Source organism: Microcaecilia unicolor, chromosome 4 (genome assembly GCF_901765095.1).
Source record: "Microcaecilia unicolor chromosome 4, aMicUni1.1, whole genome shotgun sequence".
In the NCBI taxonomy this organism is placed as follows: domain Eukaryota; kingdom Metazoa; phylum Chordata; class Amphibia; order Gymnophiona; family Siphonopidae; genus Microcaecilia; species Microcaecilia unicolor.
This window is the reverse complement of record NC_044034.1, coordinates 169,150,863-169,170,113: the sequence shown is the minus strand read 5'-3', so window position 1 is coordinate 169,170,113 and position 19,251 is coordinate 169,150,863. Positions and strand designations below refer to the sequence as shown.

Below are 19,251 nucleotides of genomic sequence, written 5' to 3'. Positions count from 1 at the left end.
TTGAAATCTTTGCAGACTGGAGCCCAGTGAGATGTGTCACCTGAAAGGGACACATTTGAGACAGAGCCCAGGGCACCACTTCCAGGGTTGTTGGCATAGAACCAAACAGCTAGAGATCGTCCTAGGCCCAGGGAGCTTCAAGGCTCCATGGGATGTACTTCTGGACCTGTAGCTTCTCCATGCACTCTGTGAGAAAGGCTGCTCCCAATATCGTATCAAAACAAACCCTCAGGTATTACAAAGTCTGGGAGGGAGTGGACTCTTCGCCAGTTCACTACCCAATGTAGATGCTCCTAGAGCTGGATGACCTGCAAAGTGATCCCCACAGAATCTTCCACCAAGTCAGCCTGGATCAACCAATTGTTCAGGTAGAGATGAACCTGAATGCTCTAGGGGTGTAAGTGAACTGCCACCTTTACCATCACTCTGGAGAAAGTTCAGGGGGCCAGTTGACAAAGCAAAGGGAAGGCTTAAAACTGTAGGTGGTGCCCCAGTATACAAGAGCATGGATATTATGGTCCTCCCTGATTGGAATATGGCCTTTAAAACGTCCAGAGAGGTCAAGAACTCATCCAGGCGAACTGAGGCGATCACTGACCCTGAGGCACCTATTGACTCCTTTGAAATCTAGAATGGGCTGAAAGGAATCTCCTTTGGAATCTCAAAATAGAGAGTAATGCCTCAGTCCCCGCTCAGAAGGAAGAGCTGGCTCCACCACCCCCACATCTAGGAAGTAGTGAAGCTTAAGTGCAACTGCCTGCCATTTTGCCGGTAAGCCACAGGGAGCAACCATGAAGGCGTCTGCCTTGGGACATTCCAACTCCAGGGTATAACTCTGCTTGACCACCTCTAGGACTCACTAGTCCAAGGTGATGCAATCACACTTCTAACAGAAAACAGTCTTCCCCCTATCTGTGCCACAGATGGGGGCCTGGTGCACCTTCATTGGTAAGATCTGGAGCTTCCAGCTGAGATGGAGGGCCACAAAAGGACCCTGGCTTCAAGTACCGGCCCAGGTCTAGAGCCAGTCCAGACTGACGCTTGTCAGAACAGAACTCTTCCCCTGCTCCTTCAACAGCCTTTAGCAGCAAGAGCCTGCTGGGAGCCTTTCTGGCACAGCTCAGGAAGTAAAGGACAGGATTCTCCCATGGCCTTATCCAGCTTTACCAGGTCCTTCACAAAGAGCAACTGCCTCTTAAAGCCAGTGATGTGCCAAAACCGCCAAGGAGACCTCCTTTGCAGAGGCCTGCTGCAAATCATAAAGCAGGTCAACCAAAAACGTAACCCCACCTCCAAAGCTGTCAGGGACTTATTCAGAGCCTCTACTGAGGAGGCCTTCTGGACCCATGAGAGGCAAGCCCGAGCAATGTAAGAATGGCAAATCGTGGTCTGTATGCACAATGCCATCACTTCAAAAGACATCTTCAGGGAGGACTTCAGCTTCCTATTCTGCGCATCCTTGAGGGCCATGCCACCCTCCACAGGGAAGGTAGTCTTTTTGGTGATGGCTATGATCAAATCATCCACCCTAGGAATCTGCAAGGACTTCAGTTTGCCTGCGGGCAGTGGAGATATATACCATTCACCTGCTAGATAGAATACTGAAGGCAAGGCTGCTGCACACTATCCTATATGTTAGAGCTCTGTGTACTCTCTATCCCCACCTGTTGGTAGATGGGCATAACCCACAAGTTTCTGTATTGATCTGCAGGATGCTATGGAATATGCTTTGAAGCTCTGTGGCAGCCAATAGCATAGGAAATATTCAACTAAACAAACATCAACCTACCAGACAACTAATGACCTACAGTCAAGGAAGAAACAAGCTAAAAAATAGAGGTGAACATTTCACAAAGAAAATAATCCAAAATGTATCTCAGTATTAACAAAGTACTATAGGAAGCAAAGTACATAAGTAATGCCACACTGGGAAAAGACCAAGGGTCCATCGAGCCCAGCATCCTGTCCACGACATTGGCCAATCCAGGCCAAGGGCACCTGGCAAGCTTCCCAAGCATACAAACATTCTATACATGTTATTCCTGGAATTGTGGATTTTTCCCAAGTCCATTTAGTAGCGGTTTATGGACTTGTCCTTTAGGAAACCGTCTAACCCCTTTTTAAACTCTGCCAAGCTAACCGCCTTCACCACGTTCTCCGGCAACAAATTCCAGAGTTTAATTATGCGTTGGGTGAAGAAACATTTTCTCCGATTTGTTTTAAATTTATTACACTGTAGTTTCATCGTATGCCCCCTAATCCTAGTATTTTTGGAAAGCGTGAACAGACGCTTCACATCCACCTGTTCCACTCCACTCATTATTTTACATAGCTCTATCATGTCTCCCCTCAGCCGTCTCTTCTCCAAGCTGAAAAGCCCTAGCCTCCTTAGTCTTTCTTCATAGGGAAGTTGTCCCATCCCCGCTATCATTTTAGTCGCCCTTCGCTGCACCTTTTCCAATTCTACTATATCTTTCTTGAGATGCGCGACCAGAATTGAACACAATACTCAAGGTGCGGTCGCACCATGGAGCGATACAACAGCATTATAACATCCTTACACCTGTTTTCCATACCTTTCCTAATAATACCCAACATTCTATTCGCTTTCCTAGCCGCAGCAGCACACTGAGCAGAAGGTTTCAGTGTATTATTGATGACGACACCCAGATCCCTTTCTTGGTCCGTAACTCCTAACGTGGAACCTTGCATGACGTAGCTATAATTCGGGTTCTTTTTTCCCCACATGCATCACCTTGCACTTGCTCACATTAAACGTCATCTGCCATTTCCTTAGCATCCCTCCGGACCGGCCCAGGATTGGACTGATGGATTGTGCTCGCCTTCCAGCAGGTTGGAGACTGAGAAAAAAACTCTGACTCTAGCGAGCCAATAAGAGCCCTGGTCATGTGACCCTAGCCTCAGTATTTTCTCAGTCTCCCAGCAGGTAGGAAGTGAGCCCATTAGTCTCTCTTTATTAGTCTCTGCTATTTTTGTTTTTTAGGTCTATTTTTCTTCTTTACGCTGTGCCACAGGAATTCTTTTGAGGCTTCTTAGTATTTAGCTTTCTTTATTGTCAGCCTCAGGGGTGTTATACTCGGGTGCCCCGGGTCCCTCCCCCTATTCCTCCCCATCTCCCTCTAAGAATTTTCAATTTACAGGGAAGGGCTACCCTTTTTGACTAGCAAAGGGGTACTGCCTTTGGGAGAGGCAGCCAGTTAAAAAAAAAAAAAAAAAAGAGAGAGAAAAGGGAATAAAAGCTCTGCTTCCCCTTTAAGCTAACGAGCAGGCAGCTCTCTTTAGTGTTGACTGTGTGTGTTGATTTGAAGCAGCTTGGTGATTAAAAAAAAAAAAAACTAGGAAGGAAACGGAGAGGAAAACGTTGTAAATCTTCAGGGCTTTCTGAATTTAAGGGGACATTTAGGGTCGACGGAACATGGCCTTCTGTGTTCAAACACACAGTTTTGGTTGGGCGCGAAACATTCGTTTTGGTGCGTGCACGCGCGTTCCCGCAATGGCGGAAAAGTTAAAACGATGCGCCATATGTCAGCGTCGGGGGGGTTTCCTCCTCCGGCGCATGTATATTCTGTACGGCGTTAGTTGCAGCGTCGGATCCGGCTCTTCCGTTCCCTGCAGCGACTCAGTCTTCGGTTGCTCTGTCTTTGCCGTTGCGGTCGTCTCCAGCAGTTACTGAGCAGTCAGGCACGGCCCTGGAGACCACCTCCGCGAATTTGGCGCAAAAGGTGGCCATTGTACCTACCGCTCTGTTGTCGCCGTCGCCTGCTCCCCCTACAGTTCAAGATGTTCTAAATGTAGATATTCTTCAGTCAGCAGCTCTGGTACAAGCTGGGCCCACTCAGGCAGGGGGTTTTCCTCCTGAGTTTGTGCTCCAGATGTACCAGGCCTTTTTGATGCACAAAGCTGATGCAGGAGCTGGGGCAGGAGATTATATCAGGCAGGCTCCTCCTCCTCCTAAAAGGTTTAGGGAAGATGGTTTGCATGGTGATTTGTGGGGCGATCAGGAAATGCCCTATTTGGAAGATGAGGAAGATCTAGAAGAAAATGTCTGGAATGATCCTGATCTCTCTTCTGCGGATCCTGAGGCGGCATCTTTTGCCCAGGGGGATGACCCTTCCATGGCTAGAATTTTTCACAAAGATGACTTGCAGGAGCTCATTGCTATGGTCTCCTCTACGTTGAACTTTGAAGATCTTCCGCCAGTTTCTCAAACCCGTAAGGTAGATTTCTTAATTAAGGGGTCTAGATCCGCAGCCAAAACTTTTCCCATGCATCAGGACATTTGGGATGTTATTAAAGCACAGTGGAAGGTTCCAGATGTGGCTTTTCGTCCGACTAGATCTATGGCTCGTCTCTATCAGATTCCGGAAGCGGATAAGGCTCTGCTTAAGGTGCCGATTGTGGATGCAGTGGTGTCGGCGGTTACTAAGCATAATACGGTCCCTATGGATGGGGTAACGGCTCTGCGGGATGTTCAGGACAGAAGACTAGATTCTCTGCTCAGGAACAGTTTTGATGTTTCTTCCTTGGCGGTGCAGGCTGCCATTTGTGGTTCCTTAGTGGCTAGAGCCTATTTTAGATGGGCAGAGAGAGTCCTGGACAGGACTTCGAATGATCTTCAAGCTGATCTTCAAGCTATCGATTTAGAGGTGGCCAGGATTGAGTCGGGGGCGGCTTTTCTGGCTGATGCCCTGTATGATTTGCTCCGAGCATCTTCTAAGTCTTTGGCTTTAGGGGTCGCTGCTCGTCGATCTCTGTGGTTGAAGGGTTGGTTGGCGGACGCGGCCTCCAAGTCCAAGTTGAATAAGTTTCCTTTTAAAGGTTCGTTCTTGTTTGGAGAAGAATTGGATAAGCTGGTTAATTCCTTGGGAGATGCTAAAGTTCCTCGTCTACCGCAGGATAGGCCTCGTCTGTCCAGTCGTGGTTCTTTGTTTGGTAGAGGTTCAGTGAGAGGTTTCCGTAGGTTTCAGACTGGTCGGGGTTTCATCCTCAGAGGTCTCGTTTCCTCAATAGGGCTCAGTCCTTTCGGGGTTCTCGCAGAGGAGCGGGTTTCTCCAATCCAGGTTTTCGATCCCAGATCCGTCCTACCCAATGAAGGTGCGAGGGCCTCTCCTCTGGTCCCTGTCTGATCTTGTCTTTCTCAGTTCTATCAGAGGTGGGCCCACATCACTTCAGATCAGTGGGTTTTGGAAGTTATTCGAGACGGTTATGCCTTAGAATTCGCAAGGCCTATTTCAGACGCTTTTCTGGAGTCTCCCTGTCGCTCTCCTCTCAGGGTGAGGGCGGTTCGGGACACTCTACAGAGGCTCTTAGATCTTCAGGCTATCTCTCCAGTCCCTCCTTCAGAGTACAGGCAGGGCCGGTATTCCATTTATTTTGTAGTTCCCAAGAAGGAAGACTCCTTTTTTCCTATTTTAGACCTCAAAGCTGTCAACCGAGCTCTCAGAGTTACAACCTTTCGTATGGAGACCCTTCGATCAGTCATTGTAGCAGTGCGCCAGGGAGAGTTTTTGACAGCCTTAGATCTCACAGAGGCCTATTTGCATATTTCTATTCGTCCGGCTCACCACACGTTCTTGCGTTTTGCAATTCTAGGACGGCATTACCAGTTTCGCGCTCTGCCCTTTGGTCTTGCGACGGCTCCACGCACTTTTACCAAAGTTATGGTTGTAGTGGCCGCAGCCCTCAGAAAAGAAGGAATTCTTGTTCATCCATACCTAGACGACTGGTTAATCAGAGCGAAGTCTTTTCAGGAGAGTTGTCGCGTCACACACCAAGTGATGCAGTTCTTGCAGTGTCTAGGTTGGGTAGTAAATGTAGCCAAGAGTCGGTTAGTTCCCTCTCAGTCTCTAGAGTATTTAGGCGTCACGTTCAACATGGCACGGGGCCGAGTCTTTCTGCCGCAGGCCAGGATTGTAAAGCTCCAGTCTCAGATACGGGATTTACTTCAGCAGCAACGTCCGTGTGCTCGGGATTATCTTCAGGTCCTTGGTTCCATGGCAGCCACGATAGAGGTAGTACCCTGGGCCAGGCTTCATATGAGGCCTCTTCAGTGGTCCCTTCTATCCCGGTGGTCCTCTCAGAGGGATTCACTGCTGATGCGACTGCCTCTCCGCAACCGGGAATGCAGCTTTCTGTTTTAGTGGCTACGGATGCAGAATCTCACTGTAGGAATGCCTTTGGAATCTCCTCGGTGGATACCGTTAATGATAGATGCCAGTCTGCGAGGCTGGGGAGCTCATTGCCTGGGCAAGGGGGCCCAGGGTCTCTGGTCTCCACTGGAAGCAGTTCAATCAATCAACTTGTTGGAGACAGGGCGATCCGGTTAGCTCTGCAGCACTTCAGTTCTCTCCTGGTAGGCAAAGCGGTGAGAGTGCTTTTGGACAATGCCTCGGCAGTGGCCTATATCAACCGCCAGGGAGGAACGAGATGCCGTCTCTTGTGTCGGGAGGCGGAGAGTCTTCTTGCCTGGGCGGAGGTTCACCTCGCGGCCATTTCAGCATCGCATGTAGCAGCAGTGGAGAACGTTCAAGCCGACTTCCTCAGTCGCCACACTCTCAATCTGGGAGAATGGGCTCTCAGCGCTCAGACGTTTCAGTTGATAGTGGAGCGCTGGGGCACTCCAGTTCTAGATCTTTTCGCCACCAGTCTCAACGCAAAGGTCCCTCAATTCTTCAGTTGCCTAAGAGATGCAAGAGCGGCAGGGGTAGACGCTCTCTTGCAGCAGTGGCCCTCCGACCTTCTTTACGCGTTTCCTCCGTGGCCGCTAATAGATCGTCTCCTACAGAAGATCGAGGAACATGGAGGACCGGTAATTTTGGTGGCACTGGACTGGCCTCGACGCCCTTGGTACGCGGATCTGCAACGTCTGTCGGTCGAGTCTCCTCTTCGGCTTCCAGTTCACAAGACTTTGCTGGTACAAGGGCCAGTTCCACATCCAGACCTGGCTCGATTTTGTCTTACGGCTTGGCTCTTGAACGAGCCCGTTTAAGCGGGGTTTTTCAGCGCCAGTAATTTCCACCATGCTTTGGTCTCGTCAGCGCTCCACTTCTCTCAACTATATTCGCACTTGGAGAATTTTTGAGGCTTGGTGTGCAGAGGCTGGCATTCTTCCTTTTCGGGCGTCAGTGGCTCAAATGTTAGATTTTCTACAGCGAGGTTTTGATAAAGGGCTGTCTCTTTCTTCTCTTAAGTTGCAAGCGGCAGCTCTCTCCTGTTTCAGAGGTCGGTTTCGGGGTAAATCATTGGCCAGTCTTCCCGATGTGGCCCGGTTTTTGAAGGGAGTCAGCCTTCTTCGTCCTCCGGTAAGATCAGTCTTTCCACCCTGGGATCTTAATCTGGTTCTTTCGACTCTGACAAAACCCCCATTTGAACCTTTGCAGGCATGTTCTTTGGAGGATTTGACGCTTAAGACAGTGTTTTTGGTGGCTATTGCGTCTGCCAGGAGAGTCTCGGAGTTGCAGGCTTTTTCGTGTAGATCCCCGTTTCTGGAATTTTCAAAACAGCGAGTGGTTCTTTGTCCAGTCCCTTCCTTTTTGCCTAAGGTGTTGTCTCGATTTCATCTGTCCCAGTCAGTTTTTCTTCCTGTTCTGGGCTCGGCCTCAGGGACTCAGGAGCAGAGACAGTTGCATACTCTGGATGTTAAGAGAGTGCTTAAACGATATCTCTCACTTACTGAGGATTTTCGTTGCACGGACCGTCTTTTATTGCCCGGTTCTCGTAAGGGGTTGTCGGCCTCGAAGCCCACGTTGTCTAGGTGGATCAAAGAGATGATTGCATCGGCCTACCTGTTGGCAGATAAAGCAGTCCTGGACTCTGTTAAAGCTCATTCAACTAGAGGGCAAGCGGCGTCCTGGGCCGAGTGTTCCTTAGTTCCGCCGGCGGAGATTTGTAAGGCAGTGACCTGGTCTTCTCTCCATTCGTTTTCTAAACATTACAGTCTAGATGTTCAGTGTCGGCAGGAGACGATCTTTGCGTCACGTGTCCTTTCAGCGGGTTTGCTGGGGTCCCTCCCGTAGGACTACTGCTTTGTTACGTCCCATCAGTCCAATCCTGGGCCGGGCTGGAGGGATGCTAAGGAAGGAGAAATTAGACCTTACCTGCTAATTTGCTTTCCTTTAATCCCTTCGGACCGGCCCAGGCCCCTCCCGTGGTCTATCTTTTTGTCTATGTTTGTAAGTTCAATGGTTTGCAAAGATGTGTTCTACTGTTTGCAGAGCTGTTTTTTGCTAGTTAAAAAAAGAAAAAGAAACCGATATTCTATTGAGGCCACACCGTTACTCGGTGAGCCGTTACAGTTAAGCCATACCGCTGCTCTGGTGAGAGTTGTCGGTGAGCCTTTGAGCACATATCTATTGGTGCTCCCTAGTTGCTTGAATTCCTTGGGACATAGACTGTATTTTTCTTCTTCTTTCTGCTTTGTTATTCAAATACTGAGGCTAGGGTCACATGACCAGGGCTCTTATTGGCTCGCTAGAGTCAGAGTTTTTTTCTCAGTCTCCAACCTGCTGGAAGGCGAGCACAACCCATCAGTCCAATCCTGGGCCGGTCCGGAGGGATTAAAGGAAAGCAAATTAGCAGGTAAGGTCTAATTTCTCCTTAGCCGCCCAGTCTCGTAAGGTCCTTCTGTAATTTTCACAATCCTGTTGTGAATTAACGACTTTGAATAACTTTGTGTCATCAGCAAATTTAATTATCTCGCTAGTTACTCCCATCTTTAATAATTTATAAATATATTAAAAAGCAGCAGTTCTAGCACAGACCCCTGAGGAACCCCACTAACTACCCTTCTCCATTGTGAATACTGCCCATTTAACCCCACTCTCTATTTCCTATCCTTCAACCAGTTTTTAATCCACAATAGGACATTTCCTCCTATCCCATGACCCTCCAATTTCCTCTGTAGCCTTTCATGAGGTACCTTGTCAAACACCTTCTGAAAATCCAGATACACAATATCAACCAGCTCCCCTTTGTCCACATGTTTGTTTACTCCTTCAAAGAATTGAAGTAAATTGGTCAGGTAGGTTTTGGAATGGTCTTCCCAATCCCCAGACTTGAATATTCAAAATCTGTAGTGAGATTTCAAACATGCAGTGCTTGCAAGAAGACCTAAGAATAGTTCAGAATTAGAAGTGGTTTGCAAGGAAGAGTGGAGAAAATTTCCAAACCCAAGAACAGAAACTCGTAGCTAGTAACAGGTAACAACTGGAAGCTTATTTCTGCCAGTGGAGGTGTTTAAAAGGTATCCAAAGTTTTCTAAATGCCGTATTTTATTTTGAATCTGTAAAAATTGCAAATAAAAATTATGCATTAAATATTGCTTCAAGATGTGTTTAACGTTTACTCCCTGGAAATTCTGCGCCAATGCACAGCACAGAATTTGTGTAGAATTCTGTAATTACTATGTAGAATTTTGCTTAATGCTGACATTGGGTCTCTCTCCTCCCCTCCCCCTCAGAGCTCACACGGCAGGAGGAGGAGGAGGAAGTCAGCTGCTCCATATCGGGTCACTTCCTCTTCCTGTTGGCTTGGACCAGATTGTTTATGTGAACTGCGGGGGTCCTGTGGTTCACAAAAACAGTCGAGTCTAAGCCGGCAGGAGGAGGAAGGGGAAGTGGTCCAATGTGCAGTGGTTCACTTCCTCCTCCTGCCGCACAGTGTCTGGGGGGGGGGGGGGGGGCAGAGAAATGTGAATGTGCCATTGGGAAGGATAGAGCTTAAAGAGGGAAATAGGAGGACATTGTGAAATTCTGTGCAAAACAACTAAAACTGTTTAGAATTTTGCAGATTTAAAAGTTTTCCTCAATTTCCCCCAGGAGTAAACTTTGTACCATGTAGAAGCTGTGTCAACTTCTGTTCACTTAGGGATTCAGTGAAACACACAGCTTAAACAGTGGTGCTTAAACCTTTTCTAATACTGTGAGTAACAGTCAAAACGTCTGGATATTTTTGCCTGTTACCCACAATAGTCTGTTCGGGTGTCCATCTGTACTGTTTCATCTCCTGGATCATTTCTTCATTCTTTTCCATGGTTCTAGGAAGGGCCAGGTGTCATCCAAGGTCTCCTGATTTATTGATATAAGGTTTTATTTTTCTGATGTGTTTATTTTAGAAATGTCTGGAAAAATCTAAACTTCTTGACACACAATTTCTCAACTGAAACAAAAGCCGCATAATATAGTTCTTATCAGAGCTGTGGAGTCTGTAAAAATGTATTGACTGTAGTTTCAAAATAAAAACTTGCAACAGGGTATTAAATATTTTTATTTGATAACATATTTTATGGTCTTACTCCTAATTAAATTTCTCTTAGATTTACTATACATAGAAAGAGTTGGAGTCAGAATCAGGTAGTAGAAAAACTGAGGAGTTGGAGTTAGTTTGGTGAGATTGCCCACCCCTGCTCTAATTTTGCACCAGATGATGAATCTTTTTTTCACTCGCTTGAATGTAAGATAAAAAGACCTTAAGATGGAGAAGCAATCTCTAGGGTCTTCACCAAATAGTTGTTAAATGTCTTGCTAGGAGAAATTAAGGGGACCTGTAAAAATTGAGCACTTTCAAATTTAAAAAAATCTTGTTCTGTTTCTCAGTTTTAGCTTCTTAGAAATAGAGGCCCTATTCTTTCATCCCCATTTACCCTGGAGGCCTGAATGCAAAACTATAACTTAAAAGAAAAGCATGAGCCCTTGTTGATTAGAACAAAGTTCCATTTTAAAAGGGCTTTTTGTGTTGCATTGTAAAATGAGATGTATTGACTTCAGTACTTATTTGGATGAGCCAGATTGTTTGCAAGGTGTTAATTGGATGGATTATTAAGATTTATTGAAATCTTGCAAGGTGCTTATCTGTGGATTTGTTTTGGTCTCTGCATTTAGGGTAGGAAACATTCAGTATCATTTGTCTGTCTTTCTCTAACTCATTGTGTGTGTAATTCAGTGACAGAGGAATTCAGTTATTGTTCCTTCAACCAAACTACTGAAATTGTTTGAAGTGGTTGTCAGATGGGTATGTTTGGAGGAAGCAGAGAAGGGTTCTAAGGAGGGTTTTTTGGGAGAAGACAGTTAACAAAAGGGAGTTGTAAAAGAGGACTGAAGGCTTCTGGGGAAGGATTGCTGAGTAAATGTGGTGAGGGGGGTTTATTGAGCTTGAGATGGAACAGTTCTGAAAGGGATAGAGATCTTGAAGAGAGGATGGGGAAAGGTTTGGGTAAAACTTATGAGAGTTACGCTTACTGACTATTTTGTCTTTTAAAGGGAAGACTGGAACTGGGAGAGACATAGAGTTGCTGACAGGTAAGAAATGAAAATCAATGTCTCACTGTACCTGCCTACTCTTACTATGATCTGTAGGCATCAGGAGAGATATCTTAGGTCAGAATGTACTTAAATATGGCTAGTGTATACTTGTGACCATAGCCTATAGATTATTTTATTCAAATTTAGCACATAACCAGCAGAATAGAGGTTATTGAAACGTCTCGCACTGCTGACAGTTATTTTAAGTAAGATAATGTGGTTGCTATGTTAGTCTACTTTAAAGATAATAGAAACTGAATAAAACAAAATTCGCTAAAAAAAAAAATCAGCGTTTGTCATGAAATGCCTAGCCACTTGCCTGGGGTTACCCCGTGGCCACTTAGAGGGTCTATCCCCAGCACAGCTCAGGTCCGCGTACACCTGCCCGCTTCTGCTCTACAATAGCACCCACCGATTGTGTCACGACCACCTCTGGGCAAGTCTCCCGTTCTTAAATTTATTCCCAGTGATTTCTAGGTACTGGGGCCACACTCCCAGTGGTCCCACAGTTCCCAGAAAGCACTCACAGGCTCAGCACGCAAACCACCAGGATTCTTTATCAGTCCAGACAAAGAGGGCGAAAAAACAATTATGTTTATTCTCTTAAAAAAAATATTGAGCAGTGGAACAGAATAGTACAAATAGGAAACAATAACAACTAACTGAAATATGGATCAATTATAACACTAACTAAACATCTGTATACTGTCTAAACAGTACCTGGGAAGGGTCAGCAAAGATATCTGTCTAAATCCTCCCGGGCTAAGACTGAAGCAACAGCCAGCACTACTGGATAATTTTTCAAACTCCAAGCCAATCGGAGCCCAGTCAAAAAGATTTGAACGTATACTGCTGTTTGCTTCCTGCTAGTGTCAAACTAAAGAAAATTCACTTGGTTTTCTGTAACAGCTTTACAGCAAAGAAACACCACCTGCTGACCACATAGGAGAAATACACTTCAGAACATAATCAATGCAGGAAAATATCCAATTCATTTTACAAGTTTAAAACACACTGTTTCTTCATATTTTTTTTATTGGGCTAACTTAGTATTCTGAAGAAATTAGAAATATATTAATTTTGTGGTCATCAGGGAATTTACAGCTATGAAAGGTTATTTTTTTAGGGAGGTTACTCCTGGAGGAGTCATTCATGTCTATACATTGCAGAATTCTGTATTTGTGCTCTTGAGACCGAGGATACAGCATCAATAATTTTTCTTTTTTTCAGTACCCTTTGCACATCCACCCCACCCCTCTACTGCACAGTTCCTGAACATAGCCTCTCCTTCCCTACTCCCTGTTATACAGCTCCCTTTTCTGTGACCCCCAAAAGCAGGACAAACTATTTCAAATATTTTTGGAACCTCATCTGTTACAGCTGCTTTTCTTCTTGGCTGTTATGTTCATGTGTTGTCTGATAGAAGCATTTGAACTGTAGGCTTTACAGTGTCCCGTGCGTTTGGGTTGGGGGCAGAAGTTCCGGGGATGCTGGCGTGAGCCGCTTTCATGGAGCAGCTCACATGTTTTTATGGCGAAGTTTGGGGGCGGAATCTTGGATCTCCCGCCTAGAGAGTAATGTCATTAAGTTGGCCCTAATAACGGTTGATTATATACCAAGACTCATTATCCATACGTGGAGTTCTGTTGGAGTAGAGGAGTGGCCTAATGGTTAGAGCACCGGTCTTGCAATCCAGAGGTGGCCGGTTCAAATCCCACTGCTGCTTCTTGTGATCTTGGGCAAGTCACTTAACCCTCTATTGCCTCAGGTACAAACTTAGATTGTGAGCCCTCCTGGGACAGAGAAATATCCAGAGTACCTGAATTAGAGAGTTGCACGGGGACAGAAATCTTACTCATCCCCGCCCGTCCCTGCTGGAATCTTACCCGTCCCCACTGGAATCTTACCCATCCCCACCCATCACTGTAAGAATTTAATGGTACATAAAAGAAAATTCCAGTCAGCTCCCTCAGTCTCTCTCTGGATTTGAGCCACAGCACTGTAGGCAAGGAAGGAATGGAAGCTGAAACTTGGAACACTCTGGTGTGCACATGTAAGATTTGTCTCTGATTTACTGGCACTGTGTGCTGAGAGGTCACCACGTGCATGCGCCAGTAGGTCAGGTGACATCTGATGCTCATGCCTGTGTCAGAGCTGAGGTCTACTCATCAGCCCGGGAGCAAAGAGGATTAATTGTAACATAGTAAGTGACAGCAAATAAAGACCTGAATGGTTCATCCAGTCTGCCCAATAGTCACACTCATTATCACTTCATGATTAAATCAACGAGTGTGATATTACATACTTGATTATGGTCTTTCTTTTGTGTTTCTGGAACATAGACCATAGAAGTCTATCTGGCCCTATCCTTGTGTTCCAACTGCTGGAGTTCTCGTTGAAGCCCACTCCAGTCTATTCATTTTCTCATTTGTGGAACAAAGATCATAAAAATCTGTCCAGAACTGTCCTTATGTTCCAGCCACTGAAGTTGCTGTCTAAGCCCTTTCCAGCCCATCCTAAACCAGACTTCCATATACTACTACATATATTAGACACAGACCATACAAGTCTGCCCGGTATTGGTCCTAGTTAATCACAGCCAGTCGCCATCCAAGCATTACTTCACACATCCACACACATGCAGCCATTTAAAGGTTAGGTTTTATATAACTTCCATTTTCTAATTAGAGATCCTCTGTGTTCATCCCACGCCTTTTTGAATTCCATCATCATTTGTGTCTCTACCACCTCCTTAATGGAAAATTTTCCACATTTGTACTGTTAAAGCAAGGAGGAAGAGGAGAAGACAGCAGTCAAAGAACTTGGTACTCGGTAGATGATAGGCTGGTGCAGGTGTAGCTTACACTTTCACGGGAACCCCGCAGAACTGTTTCCATCCCCACGGGAACCCCACAGGAACTGCTTCCGTCCCTACGGGAACCCCGCAGAACTGATTCCGTCCCCACGGGAACCCCACAGAACTGCTTCCGTCCCTGCGGGAATCCTGCGGGTTCCGCAGGATTCCCGCAAACCCTGTTCCCGTGCAGCTCTCTAACCTGAATGTAACTCACCTTGAGCTACTACTGAAAAAGGTGTGAGCAAAATCTAAATAAATAAATAAATAAAAATACTTCAGTCCGGCTTGCATACAGGAGGTCGAAGATGCGACCTGATGTGTAGCAACTTTCCTTCCGCTCAACTGCTAAAAGATGAGGTTCTGGGATAAAGGAAATATTTGAAATAGCTTGTCCTGTGGGTGAAGTGGGTATGAAAAGAGGAGATTAGTTTGTGGAATATGGTGTGGGGAGGGGAGCTGGAGAAGTATGTACATTGGGGAGGGTTGGGATGGGCTCTGACTGGGTGTGGTCAAAAGGGGGCTTGGTGTATAGAGGGAGAGGTGAATAGATGTGAACCTCAAGGGGGTCTGTGCCTTGGAAGGAGAGAGAACAGGTGTGTGTCTTGGGGGGAAGGGAGCCAAGCTCGAGTATGTACAGGGGGAAAGAGAATGGAGAACTGCTACAGCAGGATTGAGGGAATGGGTTTGAGAGAGCTATGATAGAGTAAATGATAAGAATAGCCATACTGGGATAGACCAATGGTCCATCCAGCCCAGTATCAACAGTGGCCAACCTAGGTCACAGAAACTCAAATAGTAGCAGCATTCTGTGATACCAATGGCTTCCCCATCTAAATAGCAGACTATAATAAGAATAGCCATACTGAAAAGCTCGACTGGTACAACCTCCTACCCAGCTCTCCTAGGATGGAAAGGGAGGTGAGAGCTGTGTGTGTGTTTGTGTTCCAGATGCAGTCTGAGAGCACTAGGGATATATATGTGTGTGTGTTTGGGGGGGGGGGGGGGTTCAGAGAGTGCTGTGGGGGTCTGTGCTTGCTGGAGAGGTGTGAGAGGGTGCAGTGGCTGAGTTTATGGAAAGGGGGGGATGTGTGTGCTGAGGAGGCAGTCTAAGAAAGTGAGTGATGAAGAAAGAATTGAAGGGGAGTCTAGCTGGACATGGTGGAGGGGTAGCATTGTATGTTAATGAGATCCTTGACTCAGATAGATTACAAATTCAGCAGGACACAAATCACACCTTTGAATCATTGTGGGTTGAAATTCCATGTATAAAAGGGAAAAGAACGGTGTTAGGAGTGTACTACCGTCCACCTCGCCAGGATGAGCAGGTAGACGCAGAAATGATAAAAGAAATCAGAAGCGCAAACAAAATGGGCAATGTGATAATAATGGGTGACTTCAATTATCCAAATATAGACTAGGTAAATGTAACATCGGGACATGCTAGAGAGGTACAATTCCTTGATGAAATCAAGGACAGCTTTATGGAGCAGCTGGTGCAGGAGCCAACGAGAGAAGGAAAAATTCTAGACTTGGTGCTTAGTGGAGCACATGATCTGGTGAGGGACGTTATGGTACTGGGGCCGCTTGATAACTGATCATATGATCAGTTTTGATATCAACCTTGAAGTAACTATACACAGGAAGTCAAATATGTTAGCGTTTAACTTTAAAAAAGGAGACTATGATAAAATGAAAAGAACGGTTAAAAAAAACTTAGGGGGGCAACTGAGAGGGTAAAAACTGTACAACAGGCATGGACGCTGTTCAAAAATACCATCCTGGAGGCCCAGACCAAACATATTCCACGAATTAGAAAAGAAAGACGGAAGTCCAAAAGACAGCCGGCATGGTTGAAAAGTGAGGGTGAAGGAAGCTATTAGGGCTAAAAGAAATGCCTTCAGAAAATGGAAGAAGGAACCGTCTGAAAATAACAAGAAGCAGCATAAGGAGTGTCAAAGCAAATGTAAGGTACAGATAAAGAAGGCCAAGAGGGATTACGAAAAAAAGATTAGAGGCAAAAAAAACATAGTAAAAATTTTTTTCGGTATATTAAAAGCAGGAAGCCGGCAAAAGAATCGGTTGGGCCGCTGGATGACCGAGGGGTAAAAGGGGCGATCAAGGAAGACAAAGACGTAGCGGAGAGACTGAATGAATTCTTTGCTTCAGTCTTCACTGAGGAAGATTTGGGTGGGATACCGGTGTCGGAAATGGTATTTCAAGCGGACGAGTCGGAGAAACTTACTGACTTCACGGTAAACCTGGAGGACGTAATGGGGCAGTTCGGCAAACTGAAGAGTAGCAAATCTCCTGGACCGGATGGTATTCACCCTAGAGTACTGATGGAACTGAAAAATGAGCTTACGGAGCTACTGCTAGTGATATGCAACTTATCCTTAAAATCGAGCGTAGTACCGGAAGATTGGAGGGTGGCCAATGTAACGCCCATTTTTAAAAAAGGCTCCAGGGGAGACCCGGGAAATTATAGACCGGTGAGTCTGACGTCGGTGCCGGGGAAAATGGTAGAGGCTATTATTAAAAACAAAATTACAGAGCACATCCGAGGACATGGATTACTGAGACCGAGTCAGCACGGCTTTTGTGTGGGGAAATCTTGCCTGACCAATTTACTTCAATTCTTTGAAGGAGTAAACAAACATGTGGACAAAGGGGAGCCGGTTGATATTGTGTATCTGGATTTTCAAAAGGCGTTTGACAAGGTACCTCATGAAAGGCTGCAGAGGAAATTGGAGGGTCATGGGATAGGAGGAACTGTCCTATTGTGGATTAAAAACTGGTTAAAGGATAGGAAACAGAGAGTAGGGTTAAATGGGCAGTATTCACAATGGAGAAGGGTAGTTAGTGGGGTTCCTCAGGGGTCTGTGCTAGGACCGCTGCTTTTTAATATATTTATAAATGATTTAGAGATGGGAGTAACTAGCGAGGTAATTAAATTTGCTGATGACACAAAGTTATTCAAAGTCGTTAACTCGCGACAGGATTGTGAAAAATTACAAGAGGACCTTACGAGACTGGGCGGCTAAATGGCAGATGACGTTTAATGTGAGCAAGTGCAAGGTGATGCATGTGGGAAAAAAGAACCCGAATTATAGCTACGTCATGCAAGGTTCCACGTTAGGAGTTACGGACCAAGAAAGGGATCTGGGTGTCGTCGTCGATAACACACTGAAACCTTCTGCTCAGTGTGCTGCTGCGGCTAGGAAAGCGAATAGAATGTTGGGTATTATTAGGAAAGGTATGGAAAACAGGTGTGAGGATGTTATAATGCCTTTGTATCGCTCCATGGTGCGACCGCACCTTGAGTATTGTGTTCAATTCTGGTCGCCACATCTCAAGAAAGATATAGTAGAATTGGAAAAGGTGCAGCGAAGGGCGACTAAAATGATAGCGGGGATGGGACGACTTCCCTATGAAGAAAGACTAAGGAGGCTAGGGCTGTTCAGCTTGGAGAAGAGACGGCTGAGGGGAGACATGATAGAGGTATATAAAATAATGAGTGGAGTGGAACAGGTGGATGTGAAGCGTCTGTTCGCTTTCCAAAAATACTAGGACTAGGAGGCATGCGATGAAACTACAGTGTAGTAAATTTAAAACAAATCGGAGAAAATTTTTCTTCACCCAACGTGTAGTTAAACTCTGGAATTCATTGCCGGAAAATGTGGTGAAGGCGGTTAGCTTAGCAGAGTTTAAAAAGGGGTTGGACGGTTTCCTAAAGGACAAGTCCATAAACCGCTACTAAACGGACTTGAAAAAATCCAAAATTCCAGGAATAATATGTATAGAATGTTTGTACGTATGGGAAGCTTGCCAGGTGCCCTTGGCCTGGATTGGCCGCTGTCGTGGACAAGATGCTGGGCTCGATGGACCCTTGGTCTTTTCCCAGTATGGCATTACTTATGTACTTATCAAAAACAAAATTACAGAGCACATCCAAGGACATGGATTACTGAGACCAAGTCAGCACGGCTTTTGTGTGGGAAAATCTTGCCTGACCAATTTACTTCAGTTCTTTGAAGGAGTAAACAAACGTGGACAAAAGGGAGCCAGTTGATATTGTGTATCTGGATTTTCAGAACGTGTTTGAGAAGGTACCTCATGAAAGGCTACAGAGGAAATTGGAGGGTCATGGGATAGGAGGAAATGTCCTATTGTGGATTAAAAACTGGTTGAAGGATAGGAAACAGAGAGTGGGGTTAAATGGGCAGTATTCACAATGAAGAAGGGTAGGTAGTGGGGTTCCTCAGGGGTCTGTGCTAGGACTGCTGCTTTTTAATATATTTATAAATTATTAAAGATGGGAGTAACTAGCGAAGTAATTAAATTTGCTGATGACACAAAGTTATTCAAAGTCGTTAACTCGCGACAGGATTGTGAAAAATTACAGAAGGACATTACGAGACTGGGCGGCTAAATGGCAGATGACATTTAATGTGAGCAAGTGCAAGGTGATGCATGTGGGGAAAAAAGAACCCAAATTATAGCTACGTCATGCAAGGTTCCACGTTAGGAGTTACGGACCAAGAAAGGGATCTGGGTGTTGTCGTCGATAATACACTGAAACCTTCTGCTCAGTGTGCTGCTGAGGCTAGGAAAGCGAATAGAATGTTGAGTATTATTAGGAAAGGTATGGAAAACAGGTGTGAGGATGTTATAATGCTGTTGCATCGGTCAATGGTGCGACCGCACCTTGAGTATTGTGTTCAATTCTGGTCGCCGCATCTTAAGAAAGATATAGTAGAATTGGAAAAGGTGCAGCGAAGGGCGACTAAAATGATAGCGGGGATGGGACAACTTCCCTATGAAGAAAGACTAAGGAGGCTAGGGCTTTTCAGCTTGGAGAAGAGACGGCTGAGGGGAGACATGATAGAGGTATATAAAATAATGAGTGGAGTGGAACAGGTGGATGTGAAGCGTCTGTTCGCTTTCCAAAAATACTAGGATTAGGGGGCATGCAATGAAACTACAGTGTAGTAAATTTAAAACAAATTGGAGAAAATATTTCTTCACCCAACGCATAATTAAACTCTGGAATTCGTTGCCGAAGAACGTGGTGAAGGC

At 45.6% G+C, this 19,251-nt stretch overlaps 1 protein-coding gene across 7 annotated transcripts in view; it reads left to right on the top strand.

Moving 5' to 3' along the window:
• LOC115468855 (CUGBP Elav-like family member 1) overlaps window positions 1–19,251 on the top strand; it is a 105,023-nt gene that overhangs the window by 5,416 nt on the left and 80,356 nt on the right. For 3 of the 7 annotated variants that reach the window (XM_030200934.1, XM_030200938.1, XM_030200939.1), the window contains exon 2: window positions 11,282–11,315. The exons of 1 other annotated variant lie outside the window; for it this stretch is intronic. The gene's annotated coding sequence lies outside the window, so the exon portion shown is untranslated. Of the gene's footprint in view, window positions 1–11,276; window positions 11,316–19,251 lie in introns of all 7 variants that reach the window. 3 more of the 7 variants (XM_030200936.1, XM_030200933.1, XM_030200937.1) reach the window with 1 other exon arrangement.